This window comes from Triticum urartu, chromosome 3A (assembly GCF_056163025.1).
Source record: "Triticum urartu cultivar PI428250 chromosome 3A, HENAU_Tu73, whole genome shotgun sequence".
Taxonomy (NCBI): Eukaryota; Viridiplantae; Streptophyta; class Magnoliopsida; order Poales; family Poaceae; genus Triticum; species Triticum urartu.
In genome coordinates, this window is record NC_141875.1 from 156,064,606 (window position 1) to 156,083,088 (window position 18,483).

An 18,483-nucleotide genomic window follows, 5' to 3' on the forward strand; every position below is an offset into this window, starting at 1 on the left:
ACACTCACGTCGCAATAACAAACGACTCGCTTGCTACTGTACTTTGACGGATGGGCATATGAAATCCCTTGCTAGTACTGTACTTTGACGGACCGGGATATCAAATCAAGAATACATTGAAATTACATCTTCAATTCTTCATAATGGTCTCTCTGGATCGGTGATTCCGGAGCAACTACCGTGTGACGAGCTAACAGGAGATATGACATCCCCAATACCCAATGAAATCGAAACAATTATGGTGGCTGGTTTCCCTCGCATATATATTAATTGTCACCGATTTAATATAAAATTATACTAAATCAATGACAATTAATATAGATCAGAGAGAGTACATTTGATGGAAGCGCCGTAAAATTCCTCATAATGAAAACACAGGCTCCCCTATACGTTCAACTCTAAGCATTAGAGGCATTGTGGCGAATGTGCTAGCTGCAAAGGGGAAAGCACCATCGAAACTTTTGGAGTGCATAATCTCAGGAAGGGTCGCGTCTCGCTGATGAGATGGGTATTCCCCCAAATGGTTGTTGAATGGGAATGGTTGGAAATTGTGTAGGCCATCTTGGATCCTTTAGAATACCGAGCTTTGGGAGCAATGACTATTGATGGTTATCAAAAGTTGACGACTTCTTTCAGCAAGGCGGCGATTGTGTATTCTGCCCGAGAAAGTAATGCCGTTACGGATTGGCTAGCCCGAGCGAGTTATAGAGGGGAACTTTATGAGGAGTGACGTAATTATCCTCCTGACTTTTTAATCCCCTCCCTTGTAACATATATGATTATTGTTTAACAAAGTCGTAGGAGTTAAAAAAAGGACTCGCCTTGCATAGCCTTCAGCCATAGACGTACATTTGCGCAGCTAGCGTACATCACATGATACCTTGTCACGCTGTCACCAAGCCTGGCCGCCATCTCTCATGCAACCTTGTCCATGGACATCACGGGCAATTTAGGGGCAACTCCAACACAGATCATCAAATGGACATTCTATGGACGAGGAGCCCCATCCAACCGAGTCATTTAAATACCATTTTCCTTCCTTCTGATATGTTTCTGAACTCTGTATTTCTGTTCATTTGCAATGGAAAGGGGCATAGCCCGGTTTGAAAAAAAAAATACCATTTAAATACCATGGGCACCGATTTTTGCATTGATTTTTGAAAAAAATGCATAGAAAAGATCCTCAAAACAAGTAATAAAACATCTACGGAAAAAATAAATCTAATTTACTCTTCAGCGCCGTCGCTCTGGAAATCGACGTGGTTGTCGGAGGTGAGGCCTGCACCGGACGGTCTGACATCGAAGTCATTGCGGGCCGACACGAAGGAGGCAGTGGTGACAACGAATGCCTTTTTGGCATCATCGCTCATTGCGCGTCATCCTACTTAGCCTCCAACCCCTCGGAGAGATGGTTGCGCTATGCCTTGTTGACGTTGAGCCGCCGATGCTCACGACAGACGGCGCAAAGGTTGTGCATGGAGTCGAGCACGGCCCAGTTTATGTCGAGGATCGCCAGGTCCGCCGCAACAATGGTCACGACGAGAACTCTGGACGCGCGTTCCGCCTCTAGTCGGTCCTCCATCGGCCGGTACTCCTTTAGGAGCTGAAGGTTGCAGTGCTGCTCCACCAGCAGTTGCCTGAACGCGAACACCGACATCTCCACCGATGCGGGCGCCCGCTCCTCCTCCACTAGCACCCGGCCGTAGTGCTACCTCGCCTGCACCATGCTGAACCCAGACACCGATGGCTCCTCCACCGACGCGCACACATGCCCCTCCTCCATGGTGATCCCTATCATGGGGTCACCCTCCTCCTCGCCCTTCATCTCCTCTGAGCGCTCTGGAGAGCTGACAGGTTGGCCGGGATCAATGCACGCTTGGAGTCGAGCCTTCGTGTCACGGACCTCCCTCGCGATTTAGGCGAGACGCGCCGACGTGACGCTCTTGTTCCACATAGCAAAGGACCGGGCTATGGTGATGGTCGACGACAGACGATGATGAGAACAAGTGGTTGGACAGCTCCTCATACACTAGAAGGGCTCTGAGGGATAGGGTTTTTGCGGCGTGGTCAGCCAACTTAAATAGCCTAGGCAGGGCGAGTGCCGGGTTGAATGCAGAGCGCCAGAGTAGGCTTCTATGGCTCCGCCTCGGTGTGAGTGTCGTGTAGGCGAACGACCGATCAGCCGACGAGAATGCGGGCAGTCGGCCGATCACTTCTGCTCTGAATGCGCAGACAGTTCTTGAGACGACGCAGAGAGAGCGGAATTCGATGCCGGGTCGCGGGATTTTGGACTTTCGGATCGGTCCGGATAATTTCGATGAGCGCCCTTGAATGACCTAAATTGTTTTGATCATCCAGCCCAGACATTTGCGGGCTGTTTGGTAATCAGCATTGGAGTTGCTAAGACAGAGAACAACGAGTGCAAGACCGCGATGGAAGCTTCAGGTTATACTCCAGCCAAAACCAAACAACGAGGGCAGGCAGATGCGCATCGTTCAACCTCAAATTCCACTGTTTCATATGCATATGCCAAAATGCGCAGCTTACAAGTTGAGATGGATTGTACTGCAACTGCCACCATTGATCGCTCCTGCCCACTCCAGAAAACTACTTTTGCTGCCGGTCCCATTGATCGCTAAAAACCACCGCATGCCACCGTCGCCGGCGGCCGGCGGCCGCCACACGCTCATCAGCTTCAGCACGAACTGTACTCTATATGGATCTCCTTACCTCTCCGTCGATCCCACTCTCTCTGGCTCAGGCACGCCTAGGAAGGACGAAAGGGGCCGTTGTGATTCACAGGTCGACCTCGCCGCCGGCGCCGCCGGGCCAGCCTTTCCCGCCTCGCAGGGTTTTCGTCGGGAAGCACCAGGCCGTCGTCTGCCGCGTCGCAGCCCCAGCCGTCCCAGTCCGCCGCGTTGGCCGGCGCCGGGGCCGCGCGCGGGCGCCGGCAGTGGAGCAGCGCCATGCCGAGCCCGCCCTGGCCGGACCTGCCCAGGCGCGCCTGCCATCCGGGCGGCCGGAAGGCGAACACCTCCACCGCGTCCCCGTCACGCATGCCGCCGTGCCGCGACAGGAACAGGGACCACTCGCCCGTCAGGCGGTACGTGCGGGCGAGGCGGTCGCGCTTCAGCATCATGTGGTACGGTCGGCCCAGGCGGTCGAACGACGGCACAGCCAGCCCGCCGCCGGCCAGGACCATGTGCCGCTCCCCCGGCGTCATCGCGCTGAGCAGCGGCGAGGCCCTCACCAGGCCGTCCGGGAGGACGAGGCGGGCCTTCTCGCGGCTGCGGTCCGAGAGGGTCAGCCGCTTCGTCAGCACCAGCGACGGCCGGGGGACGTGGAGGCGGTTAAGCTCGGCGCGCAGTCCGTCGTCGTCCCGGTAGACCTGAGGCTCCTCCCCGTGGATGCCGCCGCCGTCGCTGTCCACGGCGAGAGGGACGGGCCGATTCCCGAACACCTCGCCGTCGCTGTGGCCGTCCCACTCGCCTTCCTCGGTAAGAGAGACGGGCCGATTCCCGAACCCCTCGCCGTCGCCGTCGCCGTCGACGGTGGGAGAGACGGACCGATTCCCGAACCAGTCGCCGTTGCCGTCGCCTTCCACGGTGGGAGAGACGGGCCGATTCCCGAACCCGTCGGCGTTGCCCTCGCCTTCCACGGTGGGAGAGGCGGGCCGATCCCCGAACCCGTCGCCGCGGCCGTGGCTGGCGATCTCCTGGATCGTAGAGGCCGCCTCGTATGGGAGGCACCGCACGAGCCTCTTCTTGGGCGGGAGCAGCTCCAGAGGGACGCCGGCGAGCTCCTCACCGGGCGCGGTGTCGCAGGCGGGCAGGGTCTTCGGAGACCCACGCGCGGGCGCCAGTTGTTCGACAGAATGCCCCTCTCTCGCCCGCTTGGCAGGGGCAGTACAAGCGAGGGCCAGCACGATGGTGGGGAGGCCGGAGGCCGAGGAGGCTCCCCCCACCGGCGGAGTCCGACGGCGCGCCGGCTTCCGGAGGGTACGCCGTGGAGGCGGCAATGGCGGAGACGACGAGAGACGGGACAGATGAGAGGTGACGGGGGGTAGCGGCGGCGGCGGGGGCAGAGGAGGTGACGGCGGCATCTGGAGGGCATCGGCTGGGGGGCATGGAGGCGGCAATGGCAGGGAAGACGAGGGAAGGGGTGGCGGCGGCGGCAGAGGGAGCGGGGGCGGAGGCGGCAGCGGAGGGGGCGGCGGCAGACGGTGATGACGATGGCCGGGCGGCGGTGGCCTTCTGCTTGCAGGGGAAGTTGGCCTGGGGCCAGAGGGGGACAAGAAGGGAGATTTGAGAGGCCCCATCCGCGGCGCCGCGGTGCACTTCGCCGATTGGCAACACAACCGCAGGGCCCCGAGGTTTATTCGATCCCTCTGTTCTCCTCTCCTCTCCTGTGCGTTTGCCCTATTTCCGAAGGAACTGCTGTATATATAACATTCACAGGCACAAAACTGTGTTCCAGATCTAATGGCTGCCTCAAGATTTTTGGTGTATTGCAAAAGGAAATTAAAGCCACCCTCTTTTTATTTTTTTTCTGTTCTCACTCGAGATACCGTAATCCCGCGTGAGGACGCTAATACGCCGTGACCGTACGCGTGTTTGCGTGCCGGCGCTACCGAACAAGGGGCGGTGGCGCTACCGACGCCGAGCAGTTGCGGCGTGCATGAGTGGCGCTATCCGGCGGTAGCGAGTACCAGCACCCACCGGCATCGCAGAGCAGTTATGGCGTGCATGAGTGGCGCTATTCGGCGGCAGCGAGTACCAGTACCCACCGACGTCGTGGATGAGCACCCTCGGTGAGGAGGGACGGCACCGACCGACAACGTGGCCGGCGATGACGTCAGCGGCGTGCTGGCGGATAACGATGATTTGGTTCAACAATCGACCCCCTTCAAGGCCCGCTTACAAAATTTATTTATGCGAGGGTGTTTTTTTGCTTATGTGCCATGACAGTTGTCCCCTCTGGTGTTTTCCAGTGCAATTCGCGTATGTTATAATTGCTAACTTTATTTGATACACGCGGGTTTCTTAAAAAACGTGGTTCTTCCATTTATGGTATTGAATTCGGGGAGAAGATGATGAGGGGCACTTTGGTAATCTATTTTTACCATATACTTAAAAAAGAAAACCAAATAATTTAGATTATTTCGATATGGACAAAAGATCAAAGTTCATTCTATGAGAGGGCAAATGATTGCAAGACGGGTTAAACATCAAAGTATCAAGTAACTTGGGGTGAAAATTCAAATGCACCCATATGGCCTCTCTCCTAATTTTCTAACACAAATTGATGTATATAAAACATTAAAGCACGAAATTGTTTTCAAGATATAATGGTTGCAACAAGATTTCAAGTATATTACAAAAGGAAATAAAGCCACCCGCCAATCCTCTTAATGTTTTCTTTTCTCACTCGAGAGTAATCGAGCCCAAGGACGCTAATACAATGTGACTGTACGCATGTTTGCACTGGCACTAACCAACAAGGAGCTATAGCTGCCAGGTGGACGAGGAGCTATAGATGCCGGAGCAGTTGCAGTGTGCATGATAACACTATCCAACGCGACGAGTAGCAGCAAACACCAGCATAGTGGACCAGTGGTGAGGAGGGGACGTCACCGACCGACAATGCGGTCACATAAGTGGTTCTTCCATTTGTGGTATTGAATTTGGAGAGAAGATGATGAGGGTTACTTTGATAATCCTATTTTACCATTTGACCTCAAAAGAAAGAAAGAAGAGAATGCAGATTGCTACTTGTGAGCTGCGTTGGGTTTTTCCCCGAAGAGGAAGGGTGAAGCAATTGTGAGTGCATCTAGTGCCACCCCTAGTTGGTTTTGGAGTATTGACGACAAACATGGTTGAGGGACTAATGTGTTTGTGAGAATTGCAGGATACCACAGGTAGAAGTCTCTCATTGATTCGGTTTACCTACCAGAGATGACCCCTAAAAATGTATGACGACATCGAAGACAATGGTGGTTCGTGAAGACATTCACGTTGGAGATAATGATGTGTGAAGACATTCACGTGGAGACTATGGAGTGCGAAGACATAGTTTCTTTCATAGTTTCATTTTCTTTTTTATTGAGTCATAGGAACCACCGAACTATTAAGTGGGGTCCAAGTGAACAAAGTCAGAAGACTGACGTGATGCTCAACCCAAGTCCTATGTCTTCGAGTGAAGGCAATGAGAGTAAATCTTATCCAGATTTGAATGAGTCAGCTTTGCTTGTAGCCCAAGTCAAGCTGCCGCGTGTGTTCAAAATCCGACCATTGGACACATGTCTGTTCCTTAGTGACTGTTGGGGATATAACTATTAGGTATGACCCGCCCAGGAGGGGCCGGGTCATCCCTATGACGATTCATCTTAATGAAGCCCAAGAAGCATATGGCGGTTCATAGATGGACTTTGTAGAGGGTCAAACCCGAAGGCGGCTTAAGGCTCGCGGATATAAACCACCATGTATGTATACTTGTTTTGTAAGGTAGGAACGAAGGGTCACCGATTCGGATACGTTGTATAAGCCGGCCGGGACTCTATAGGCCGCAGGGCATCAACCCGTGTATATAAGGGGACGACCCAGCGGTGGCTTAGGACAAGAATCAACAGATCAAGAGCCGGGTCAAGCGTATTCGCTCCCCGTTCATCGAAACCCTAGCAATACCACCTACAACCGGATTAGGCTTTTACCTTCACTGTAAGGGGCCGAACCAGTATAAACTCCCCGTGTCCTTTGTCTTGATTAACCACTTTAAGCTAACCTCATTGTGATGGCACCACGACTAAGTCCTCATACTAGGACATCTGCCGTGACAATTCCACTACAGTTGGCGCCCACATTGGGGCTATTGCACGATGGTTTCAAGTTCTTAGAGGGGAACTTCGAAGGGATCAAGGGATATGTCGTGGGCCGGATGACCAAGAGTCGTCGCGGCAAGCTCTACATCGACGACGCAGGCTGGGGCCCCGGGGCCGGCTCAATTGAGTACGGGTACCGGGTACCGGGTCCCCTTCGGCAGAATTCATGTTTTCATCGTCAAGATCAGCGAACCAGGCCCTGAGCCGGACATCTGCACTGACATCATCGAGACGGCTCAACGTGAAAGACCCGCCCGGGTTCAGCCCGCCATGAATCGTGCCTTCGTGGGATTTATCCATGGAGCGGAACCTGGGGATAGATCGACATCTGGTGGTGAGACCGTCGTCTATTCTGATGGTGAGTCATCCACTGGTGAGGCTGAATCATTGTATCAACCGCAAGAGGGCCAACTTGGGGGCTGTTCCGATGGCGACAGTATTCCGGACCCCTGTGAGCCGCTGAACCGGGTTGCAATCTTCATGGCCGGTACACAGCTCGTACAACACTCATCGACAGCAGCAGAGCTGGTTTCCGGGTCAGCAGCGGCTGCCGGGGCAAGAGGCCTTGAGCGCCTGCCGGCTCAGGTTTTAACCGACTTACTAGATAAGCTGTCAGCGCTGTTAACAGCGGTGGTTAACCCGGCGGATCAAGATCAACATGATGCGGCGGTCGTGAAGTTGCGTGATGAGATAGCACAGGCCAAAGAGGAGTTAAACGCATAGAATACCAGGATGGCTGAGGAGCGGGCTGCTTTGGATGCTTAGGCGCAATGAATTCAGTCACAGTCTTACCGGCTCATGCTAGATCAGAACGCTTCAAAAGAAGTTATGAGGAGGAGACATCATACTCGTCTGCCGTCGGTTTATGAGGCAAGAAATCTCTTGAACACGCCAGGAGCAGGGACCAGTACCCCGAGAGGGGTAAATCGAGCTGAAGCACCTGGGACGGGTATGCCGGTTCAGCCACGCACAACGGACCCGCCTCGTCAGAACAATAACCCGCCGCAGCACGTGCCGACGCCACCGGGTCATTATTCTAACCCTTTGGATAACATGATCGCTGCGGCGTCACGATTGGCGGCTCTCCCGGTTGATGGTGAGTCGCCGACGGCGGTTGAAACACGGAGGGCTAGAGAGCTTCTTCAGACAGCACTGACTCAGCAGCAGGCCTACTCTTACAGTTGTGACAGGATTCACTCCACCCCTCGCCCGAGCCGGAGTTACAACGGACATATTGACAAGCCGGCTGTGTCAAGCAGTGGACGGAACCATAACCCGCCTCGTGGACATAACCCGGCGGGCGGAGGTGCTGATGCTCAGAACGTAGTGGATCAAGGAAGAGCACGTCGAGAGGCCGAGCTGGCGGCCCAGCATGCGGCCCGTCAACCTACTCCAGTTCGTCCAACCACTTCTGTGGAGCCAGGTGTGACCTTTAGAAATTTGGGTGTGCCATGCTTAGTACCGGATCTACGTAATGAGCATATGCCCAAGGATTTCAAGGGTCCTCATAAGGTGCCTAACTACACAACCAATTTAAGTCCCGAGGCATGGATTGAGAGTTATGAGATGGCCATGGAAGTGTTAGATGTCAGCGAGGCTGCATGTGCTAAGTATTTCCCCCTGATGTTGGAAGGAACGGCCCGCACTTGGTTGAAGGGGCCCCCTGCCAATTCCATCGGGTCATGGGCCGAGTTAAAAGCCCGGTTCATCCAGAACTTCAAGGATATATGTAAGCAGCCCATGTCAATTGTGGATTTAGCCTCATGTGTCCAAGAAGAAGGTGAGTCGACAACCCATTGGGTGCGCCGGGTCTCAACAATCCTGCACTCGTCGGATTGCATCAATGCTGACTCAGTGGCGTTGATGTTGGAAAACAATTGTCGTTTTCACGCCCCTGAAGCAAAAACCGGGGTGGCTCAAACGCCATTGCAATGACATGGGGACACTCATGGCGGCTCTGGTTAAGTATGCCGACTCTGATAGTACCAAGGACCCTGAGTCTGATGACGAAAAGCCGTGGAAGGGAAGGAAGAGCAGCAATGCCAAGGGGCAGCAGCATAACCCGACGAACCAGGAAGGCAACGGTAAGCGCAAAGCTGATAATAGTTTTGACTTTGTGGCTAACACCAATGCCCAGAATAATGGTCAGCGTCGTAAGGGTAAACCGCCCCCACGGACCGGAGGGTCCAGTATCAATCTTGAAAATATGTTAAATCAGCCCTGCCCAAGACATGGTATGCGAGAAAGACCGTCCGGGCACCTCTGAAAGGATTGTTATATTATGAAGGAGCACAAGAATTCCAATTTTTTTCAAGACAGTCATGGGCCAGGTGGCGGTTCAGGATCCGGCTCTCACGGACCGGGTTATGGCGGTGGCGGTTCTAATTCTGGATTCCAAGGAAATCAAGGTAATCACATCAACCAGGGTGGTTACAATCAGCAGAGTAATCAGGGGGGTCAACAGCAGCAACAGTCTGGTTATCAGAGCAACCCGAAGCAGTTGAATAGTGGGCAATATCATGTCTTTACCACTAGCTTATGTAAGCGTGACCAGAAGCTTCATAAGAGGTCAGTCAATGCTGTTGAGCCGGCGGTTCCTCGTTATCTGCGTTGGTCTGAGCAGCCCATCGTGTGGAGTCGGGAAGATCACCCGCCACGGGTTGATAATCCGGGTCATTTGGCTTTGGTGGTCGCACCTCAGGTCGGAGGGTATAAGTTTACCAAGGTACTCATGGACGGAGGGAGCAACATCAATATCCTTTATTATGAAACTTTCCGTCGCATGGGATTGACTGATAAAAATCTTAAGCCGTCAAACACTGTTTTCCATGGCGTGGTGCCTGGTAAGTCGGCATATCCAGTTGGTAAGATAGCTCTGGAAGTTGTTTTTGGAGATGATCATGACTCTAGGTCAGAGACATTGACCTTTGAAGTGGTCAAGATCCACAACCCATATAACGCTCTATTTGGATTCATGGCGTGGCCTTGTTATGTGTATCTGCAGCTCAAGATGCCGGGTCACAAGGGAACCATTACAGTGCATGGGAGCCGTAGGATAGCTCTGGAATGTGAAGAAGGGGATGCGGCTTATGCTGAGTCGGTTTGTGCAACGGAGGAGTTAAAATTCTGTAAGGACAATGTTGATCCGGCAGATATGACATCTTTGAAAAAGCCAACTACAGATCATGATCCATTTTGAAGTTTAAATCGGTAGATGATACTAAGATGGTTGATTTTATTCCTGGCGATTCATCCAAGTAGTTCAATATTAGTGCTAATCTGGATCCGAAATAGGAAAGCGCACTCATCGAGTTCATCCTTGAGAACCGGGACATCTTTTCATGGAAGCCTTCAGACATGCCAGGTGTATCGAGAGAACTCGCTGAGCACACTCTTAATGTTGATCCAAAATTTAAGCCGGTTAAGCAATTTCTTTGTCGGCTTAACGAGGAGAGGCGGAAGGCCATTGGAGAGGAAGTGGCCCGGCTCTTGGCAGCTGGGTTTATCGTCGAAGTCTTCCATCCTGAGTGGTTGGCTAACCCGGTGCTGGTACTTAAGAAGAACGACACTTGGCGTATGTGTGTGGACTACACGGATTTAAACAAAGCTTGCCCGGCTGATCCTTTTGCTCTCCCTTATATTGATCAGATTTGTAAGTGCATCTAGTGCCACCCCTAGTTGGTTTTGGAGTATTGACGACAAACCTGGTTGAGGGACTAATGTGTTTGTGAGAATTGCAGGATAACACAGGTAGTAGTCCCTCATTGATTCGGTTTTCCTACCGGAGATGACCCCTAAAAATGTATGAAGACATTGAAGACAAAGGTGGTATGTGAAGATATTCACATTGAAGACTATGACAAGAGAAGACATTGAGTGAAGAATATGGAGCGGGAAGACTTTGTTGTTTCGTTGTTTCCTTTTCTTCTTTGTTGAGTCATAGGAACCACCGTACTGTTAAGTGGGGTCCCAGTGAACAAAGTCAGAGTGACTGAAGTGATGCTTAACCAAAATCCTATGTCTTCGAGTGAAGACAATGAGAGCAAATCTTATCCAGAGCTGGATGAGTCAGCTTTACTTGTAGCCCAAGTAAAGTTGCCGCGTGTGTTTGAAATCTGACCATTGGAACATGTGTCAGTTCCTTAGTGACCCAGGGTCATTTCGGACAAATCAGGTCGGGTTGCCTAGTGGCTATAAATAGCCCACCCCTACACCATAAATTGGTTGGCTGCTTAGAGTTAGTGCACGACTTTTGTCGTTTGAGAGCAACCCACCTCGAAGCCTTTGAGAGAGAAATCCTTGCGAGGACAAAGCCCTAAACACCCAGAGCCAAAGAGTGTTAGGCATCACTGAAGTCTTCCTGTCTGTGTGATCTGAAGACTTGTTACACTTGAGGACTGTGAATCCTCCAGCCGGTTAGGCATCGCGTTCTGAGCATCCAAGAGTCATTGTGGATCGCCGATGAACGAAGTCTATGAAGGTTTGGAAGTATCCCTTGAAGACTTACCAGAGTGATTGGGCGAGGACTGGGTGTCCTTAGCTCAAGGGGAATAAGGTGAAGACACGGTCTTCTAAGTTAAATCTCAGCCTCCCTAACCAGACGTACAGTTGTCAGCAACTGGAACTGGTCCAACAAATAATTGTCTTCAACAAGCAACTGGTTCTATCCTCTCCATCTCTTTATTTATAATCGGTCCTTGTGAAGTCATTGCCTGTTTGCATTATCTATTTATCTTCACTGTGTGACTGCTTGCTCTGATTGGATTCATACTGTCTTCCATCCTGATCCATACTGCCTAGCTGCTATTAGTCTTTGTGCTTTCACTTCATTGAATACTTGACTATGGCTTGCCTAGTGTACTCTACTCTCCGCTGCATGTTAATAGGTTCATTTCTATCGATTGTCTTCGGAACTTCCATGTTTTGAAGACTTTCATAAAAATCGCTATTCACCCCCTCTAGTCGATAACTAGCACTTTCAATTGGTATCAGAGCAAGGTACTCCCTTGTTCTGTGTGATTCGGTTTAACCACCTGGAGTTTTAGCTATGTCGACTACAGGGATAATCAAAGTCTCCACTGCGTGCCCCGTCTTCGATGGAACTGAATATCCCTACTGGAAGAATAATATGCACATGCATCTTGAAGCCATTGATGTCTACCCCTGGTATGTCGTCAAGAATGGCGTCCCCAAGGCTGGTGAAGGTGTCACCGCTGCTGATGTAAAGAATTTCGTTCAACTGGACTCCACTGCCAAGAACATCATCTATTGTCATCTGACCAAAGGGCAGTATGGCCGTGTGAGTGCTCTGGAAACATCTAAGCTAGTCTGGGACTGGCTCTCCAAGGTCAACGAAGGTGTCTCAACCCAGAGAGATCAAAGGATCAGTGTCCTTCGCAACCTCTTCAACCGCTTCAAGAGAAACAACAATGAGAATGTTCAGCTCACGTTTGATCGCCTTGCTGACATCACAAATGAGCTCCAAGCTCTCGGCGCTACTGAGATCACCAAGCATGAAATCGTCAAGACACTGAGATCACTTGACAGCTCGTTTGACACCCTAGCCCCGATGATTCAAGAACGCCCTGACTTCAAGAGACTCGATCCTTCTGACATACTTGAAAGGCTTAACACACATGAGTTTCAGCTTTATGAGAAAAGAGATATCTACGGTCCCAACTATGGCCGAACTCGTGCCTTGAAGGCAAAAGCCGTTTCCTCATCTGAAGAAGAATCTGACTGCAGTTCTGATGATCTTGAAGACATTGGAAGGGAGCTTGCTATGTTTGTGAAGAAGTTCCAAAAATTCACCAAGAAGAAAGGCTTCAGAAAGTCTTCACGATCCAGCTCAAGGAATGATGAAGCTTCTGCTCATGACTACAAGAAGAGAACATGCCACAAGTGCAAGAAACCTGGTCACTACATATCCGAGTGTCCGCTGTGGGACAATGAGAACAACAAGAAGAAGAAGAGCAAGGAATATGATTCTGACAACAAGAATAAGAAGAAATACTCAAAGTCTTCTTCCAAGTCTTCCTCAAAGTCTTCATCACACAAGAAGAGCTCATCTGGCAAGGCTCGTGCGTTTGTTGGCAAGGAAATGGATTCAGATGAGGAGTCTGCTTCTGAGGAGGCAGAGGTGGAGTCTGAGGAGGAGTCTGATTCTGGCATTGCAAGTCTGGCTACAACCTACGTTGCCAAGTCCATCTTCAACACTGAAGACAATGACTTCGTCACCGACGCCGATGATAAGGACAAGGACAACTCTGCTCCCACCTATTGCTTCATGGCACGCGGCGCCAAGGTAAACTCACACAATACTCACTATCAAACATCAAGTGAAGATGACTCTGATTGTAATTCCAAACCCAGCTACAAAACACGTGCTAAAATTGCAACTGAACAACAGAAAGCTATGGAACATATTCAAAAACTGTTAGACAAAAGCGATGACCTGTTGGACGCTAAAATGCCTCGATCTCAGTCCTTAATTGAAGACATAAAAAATCTTCATGTTAAGCATGAGGAACTTGAAAGTCGTCATGAAACACTCTCAACAACTCATGAAAAGCTTTCCTACGATTATCTTCAAAGGAAGCAAGAACTTGAGAAATTGAGAGCGACTCATGAAGATCTTCAAAAGGAAAACGAGTCACTTCATGCCGAACAGATCAGTCCCGCTCAGGAAGGATTTGAACTACCATGTCTTAAATGCCTTGAGCGTGATAACACTACTTCTGTTGCTGGATGTTCTACTGCTGCTACTATTGCAATATCTTCAACTGTTGATGTGGTAACTAACCCCTCTGCTGAGGATGCCACTGCTATTGCTGATGAAAATGCTAGGTTGAAGACATTGCTTGAAACAGGGATGTACAAAAGTCTCAAAGGGCATCAGACACTATGTGATGTCCTCAAAAGGCAGATTCTGAACCGAAACCCTAGGAAAGAGGGTGTTGGGTTTGAAAGGAAAATGAATGCTGATGGCTCTTATTGGAAGCCTGAGCAGTACCCCAAAACCACATGGGTTGCTGCAAAGGAACCTTCAGTGGATCCATCTACCCTATCTGGCTTCACTTGTGCTAATCCTATTGTCATTGATGAATCCTTTGATGCAAACTATAAACTGTTTAAGAATCAGAATGGTGAAGTGTTTTCCAGGTATATTGGTACTAACTACAGGAATGGGCCACTTATGAAGAAAGTCTGGGTGCCCAAAAAGTGTCTGGAGAATCTTCCTGTGAATGTCGTCATGACATCACAAGGGAAGAAGACAAACCCCAGACCACAGGCTTCATATGGTCCAAAGGCTTCATGCAGACAGAGGACTCACCTGAGTCGCACTAACGCAAATGTTTTGCAGGGAAACTATACTCAAGCCTATGAATATGACCGTGTTTCATCAAACCACCATGTTCATAAGACCCAGAACTACTCTGCTTATTCTTATGAGTACTATTCTCCACCTGCAAGACTATTTGCTAGGGCTCCAAAGCCAAAGTTCTCAGATGCTGCACTTAGACTCATTGCTTCGAAGCCACCCTTGAAGATGTGGGTGGCTAAGAAAGCTTAACTCTCTTTTGCAGGGAAAGGTCTCCAGCCGAAAATCAAATGCGTCTGAAGCTATTGCTGGGGACCTAAAACATCTTGTAGGGCACAAGATCAAATGCCCAAATGGTCTTATTATATATTTTGTTCCTGAGTCGCTTGATACTTGTCCTATCAGTTCTAACCTCGATCTAAGCTTTAATAATCCTCTTGCTCGTCAAATGTTTATGCTTCACAATGCTCTTCGTGAAGCCTATCCCCCTAACTGCACTTTAGGGTATGACACCAGCTGCTTCAGAATGGATTATTGACAGTGGATGTACTAATCACATGACTGGCAAACGAAGTCTTCTCATGGACTCAACCCTACGTCCATCTGACAAAAGTCACATCACATTTGCTGATACTGGTAAAAGCAAGGTATTGGGTCTAGGTAGAGTTGCAATCTCAAAGGATCGGCACATGGATAAAGTGGTGCTTGTTGAATCCCTTGGTTTCAACTTAATGTCTGTCTCAATGCTTTGCGATTTGAACATGATTGTGATATTTGGAAAATATCGTTGCCTTGTTCTAATGGAATCTGACAAGTCTCTAGTCTTTGAAGGGTATCAGAAAGATGATTTGTATATGGTAGATTTCTCAGCAGGACCACAGCTTGTCGTATGTCTTCTTGCAAAAGCTTCAGAATGCTGGCTCTAGCATCGGAGGCTAGGGCATGCTGGCATGAGGAACCTACATACTCTTGCAAAGAAGAAGCACGTCATATGCATCGAGGGCGTCAAGTTCAAGAAGGATCACTTATGCGGTGCCTGCGAAGCTGGAAAGATGACGAGGGCCAAGCATCCCTCGAAGACAATCATGACAATGACTCAACCCTTCGAACTGCTGCACATGGACCTCTTCGTCCCTACTCACTACTCTACCCTTACTACTACTGCCTGTCTCTATGGCTTCGTCATTGTTGATGATTATTCAAGATATACATGGGTGCATATAATCCTCTACAAGACTGAAGTGCAGGATGTCTTCAGACGCTTCGCCAATCGAGCCATGAACAACTATGACGTGAAGATCAAGCACATCAGAAGTGACAATGGCACTGAATTCAAGAACACCGGCCTCGACACTTATCTCAATACATTGGGCATCACTCATGAGTTCTCAACTCCGTACACGCCGTAGCAGAATGGCATCGTGGAACGCAAGAACAGAACACTCATTGAGATGGCTCGAACGATGCTCGATGAATACAAGACACCAAGAAAGTTCTGGCCTGAAGCTATTGATACTGCATGCCATGTCATCAACCGTGTTTATCTTCACAAGCTTCTGAAGAAAACATCCTATGAACTCCTCACTGGTAAGAAGCCAAATGTCAGTTACTTCAGAGTATTTGGTGCTAGGTGCTGGATCATGGATCCACATCACACTTCAAAATCTGCACCGAAAGCACATGAAGGTTTTATGCTTGGTTACGGAAAGGATTCGCACTCCTACAGAGTCTTCAACCTCTTTCACTATAAAGTGGTTGAAACTATGGATGTGCGGTTCGATGAGACTAACGGCTCACAAAGAGAGCACCTGCCAAATGTGCTAGATGAAATTCAACCCAGTGAATCCATCAAGCTTATGGGAACTGGAGAAATCATACCGTCTGAAGTACAACCTGAAGAGGAACTTATCATCTCTGCACCTAATCAACCTGAAGACAATGCTCAGCCTGAAGACAATCCTTTAAACGATGACAATGATCAGCAAGAGCAAAATCTTCGTCCAGTTCATCCTCGTGTTGCAAATGAAGTACAGATTGAGAAGATAATTGATAGCATTAATGCACATGGTCCACTCACTCGTTCAAGGGAAACACAACTAGCAAATTTCTGTGGGCACTTTGCATTTGTCTCAATATCTGAACCCAAGAAAGTTGATGAAGCCTTCATGGAACCTGAATGGATTCAAGCTATGCAAGAAGAGCTTCAACAGTTCGAGCTGAATAATGTATGGGAACTGGTCAAGCGTCCTGATCCTCGTAAACACAATATCATAGGCACTAAATGGATATATCGCAACAAGCAAGATGAGCATGGTCAAGTTGTCAGAAACAAGGCTCGTCTCATTGCTCAAGGATACACTCAAATTGAAGGAATTGACTTCGATGAAACATTTGCTCCTGTGGCTAGGCTTGAAGCTATACACATACTGCTAGGCTATGCAAATCATCATAACATCCTTCTGTATCAAATGGATGTGAAGAGCGCCTTTCTCAATGGCAAGATTGAAGAAGAAGTGTATGTTGCACAACCGCCTGGCTTTGAAGATCCAAAACATTCTGACATGGTTTACAAGCTCAACAAGGCACTGTATGGCCTCAAATAAGCCCCTCGTGCTTGGTATGACACACTCAAAGACTTCCTGAAGAGCAAATGCTTCAAACCTGGTTCCATGGATCCCACACTCTTCATGAAGACATATGATGGTGAACTGTTTGTGTGCCAAATATATGTGGATGACATTATCTTCGGTTGCACTAATCAGAAATACAGTGATGAGTTTGGATACATGATGCAAGAGCAATATCAGGTATACATGATGGGTGAGCTGAAGTTCTTCCTTGGTCTTCAAATACAGCAGCAACGCAATGACATCTTCATATCTCAAGAGAAATACCTCAAAGATTGCCTGAAGAAGTTTGGAATGCAAGACTTCAAAGGTTATACGACGCCAATGCCTACCAAGAGTCATCTGGATTCTGACGCCAATGGTAAAGAGTTCGATCAAAAGGTATACCGCTCCATGATTGGTTCTTTGCTTTATTTATGTGCATCTAGGCCAGATATCATGCTTAGTGTTTGCATGTGTGCCCGATTCCAAGCGGCACCAAAGGAATCGCATCACTTAGCTGTGAAGCGAATTCTTTGATATTTGGCTTACACCCCAACACTAGGATTATGGTATCCAAAGGGCTCAGAGTTTGATCTAGTTGGATTCTCGGATGCTGATTATGTCGGTGACAAGGTGGATCGCAAGTCTACATCAGGCACATGTCACTTTCTGGGACGATCACTTGTGTGTTGGTCTTCAAAGAAGCAGAACCGTGTATCTCTCTCCACTGCTGAATCTGAATACATTGCTACTGGATCTTGCTGCGCTCAGCTTCTATGGATGAAGCAAACACTCAAAGACTATGTCATTCATCTGAAGCAAGTGCCACTCTACTGCGACAATGAAAGCGCCATCAAGATCGCCAACAACCCAGTTCAGCACTCGAAGACAAAGCACATTCAGATCTGTCATCACTTTCTCAGAGATCATGTCATGAAGGAAGATATTGTTATCATTCACGTCAACACCGAAGAGCAACTGGCAGATATCTTCACAAAGCCCTTGGATGAGAAAAGGTTTTGCAAGTTGCGGTGTGAGGTAAATATCTTGGAATCCTCAAATGTCCTGTGATCATGCACACATCCTAACACTTATGCATGTTGATGTCTCAGATGTGCAACACACGAAGTAACGTATATCTTCAACTAATGAAGACTTACACTCTAAGTGTGAATACATTAACACGGAATTTGACTTCGGAGCGCCACGATAGTTGTGCGCCGTGTCTGGGTCTAATACTTCCTATATGGTGGGTAACGCCACCACCAAACTTTTGTTTGGAGTATTTTCTGTTGGCGTTACATTTGCAAAGTCATCGCATTTGGTTTGTCTTCAATATTAACACAGTTTCATGTTTATCTTCACTATATTGATTTGGTCTTATTCGGTTATATTCATATGATTGCGTTCTGTCCTCTACAGCATTCACTTATAGCTATGTCTTCTCGCTGAATCTTTTGAACTAAGTGAATGTGATCAGACCCTAACCTTTCTATGCTCCCGTCTCAAATCTATCTATCCAAATCATATGCATTCTATTGAAACTGTCAAATGTCTTCGCTGCGTCCTTGTCAGCAGAAGATATAGAGACAATCATTAAATCTGTTTTAAATGCTCAATCCTTTTTGCCTGAACCCCGGAGAAGCGGGAATGACCACCCGACAATCCAGGCGTAC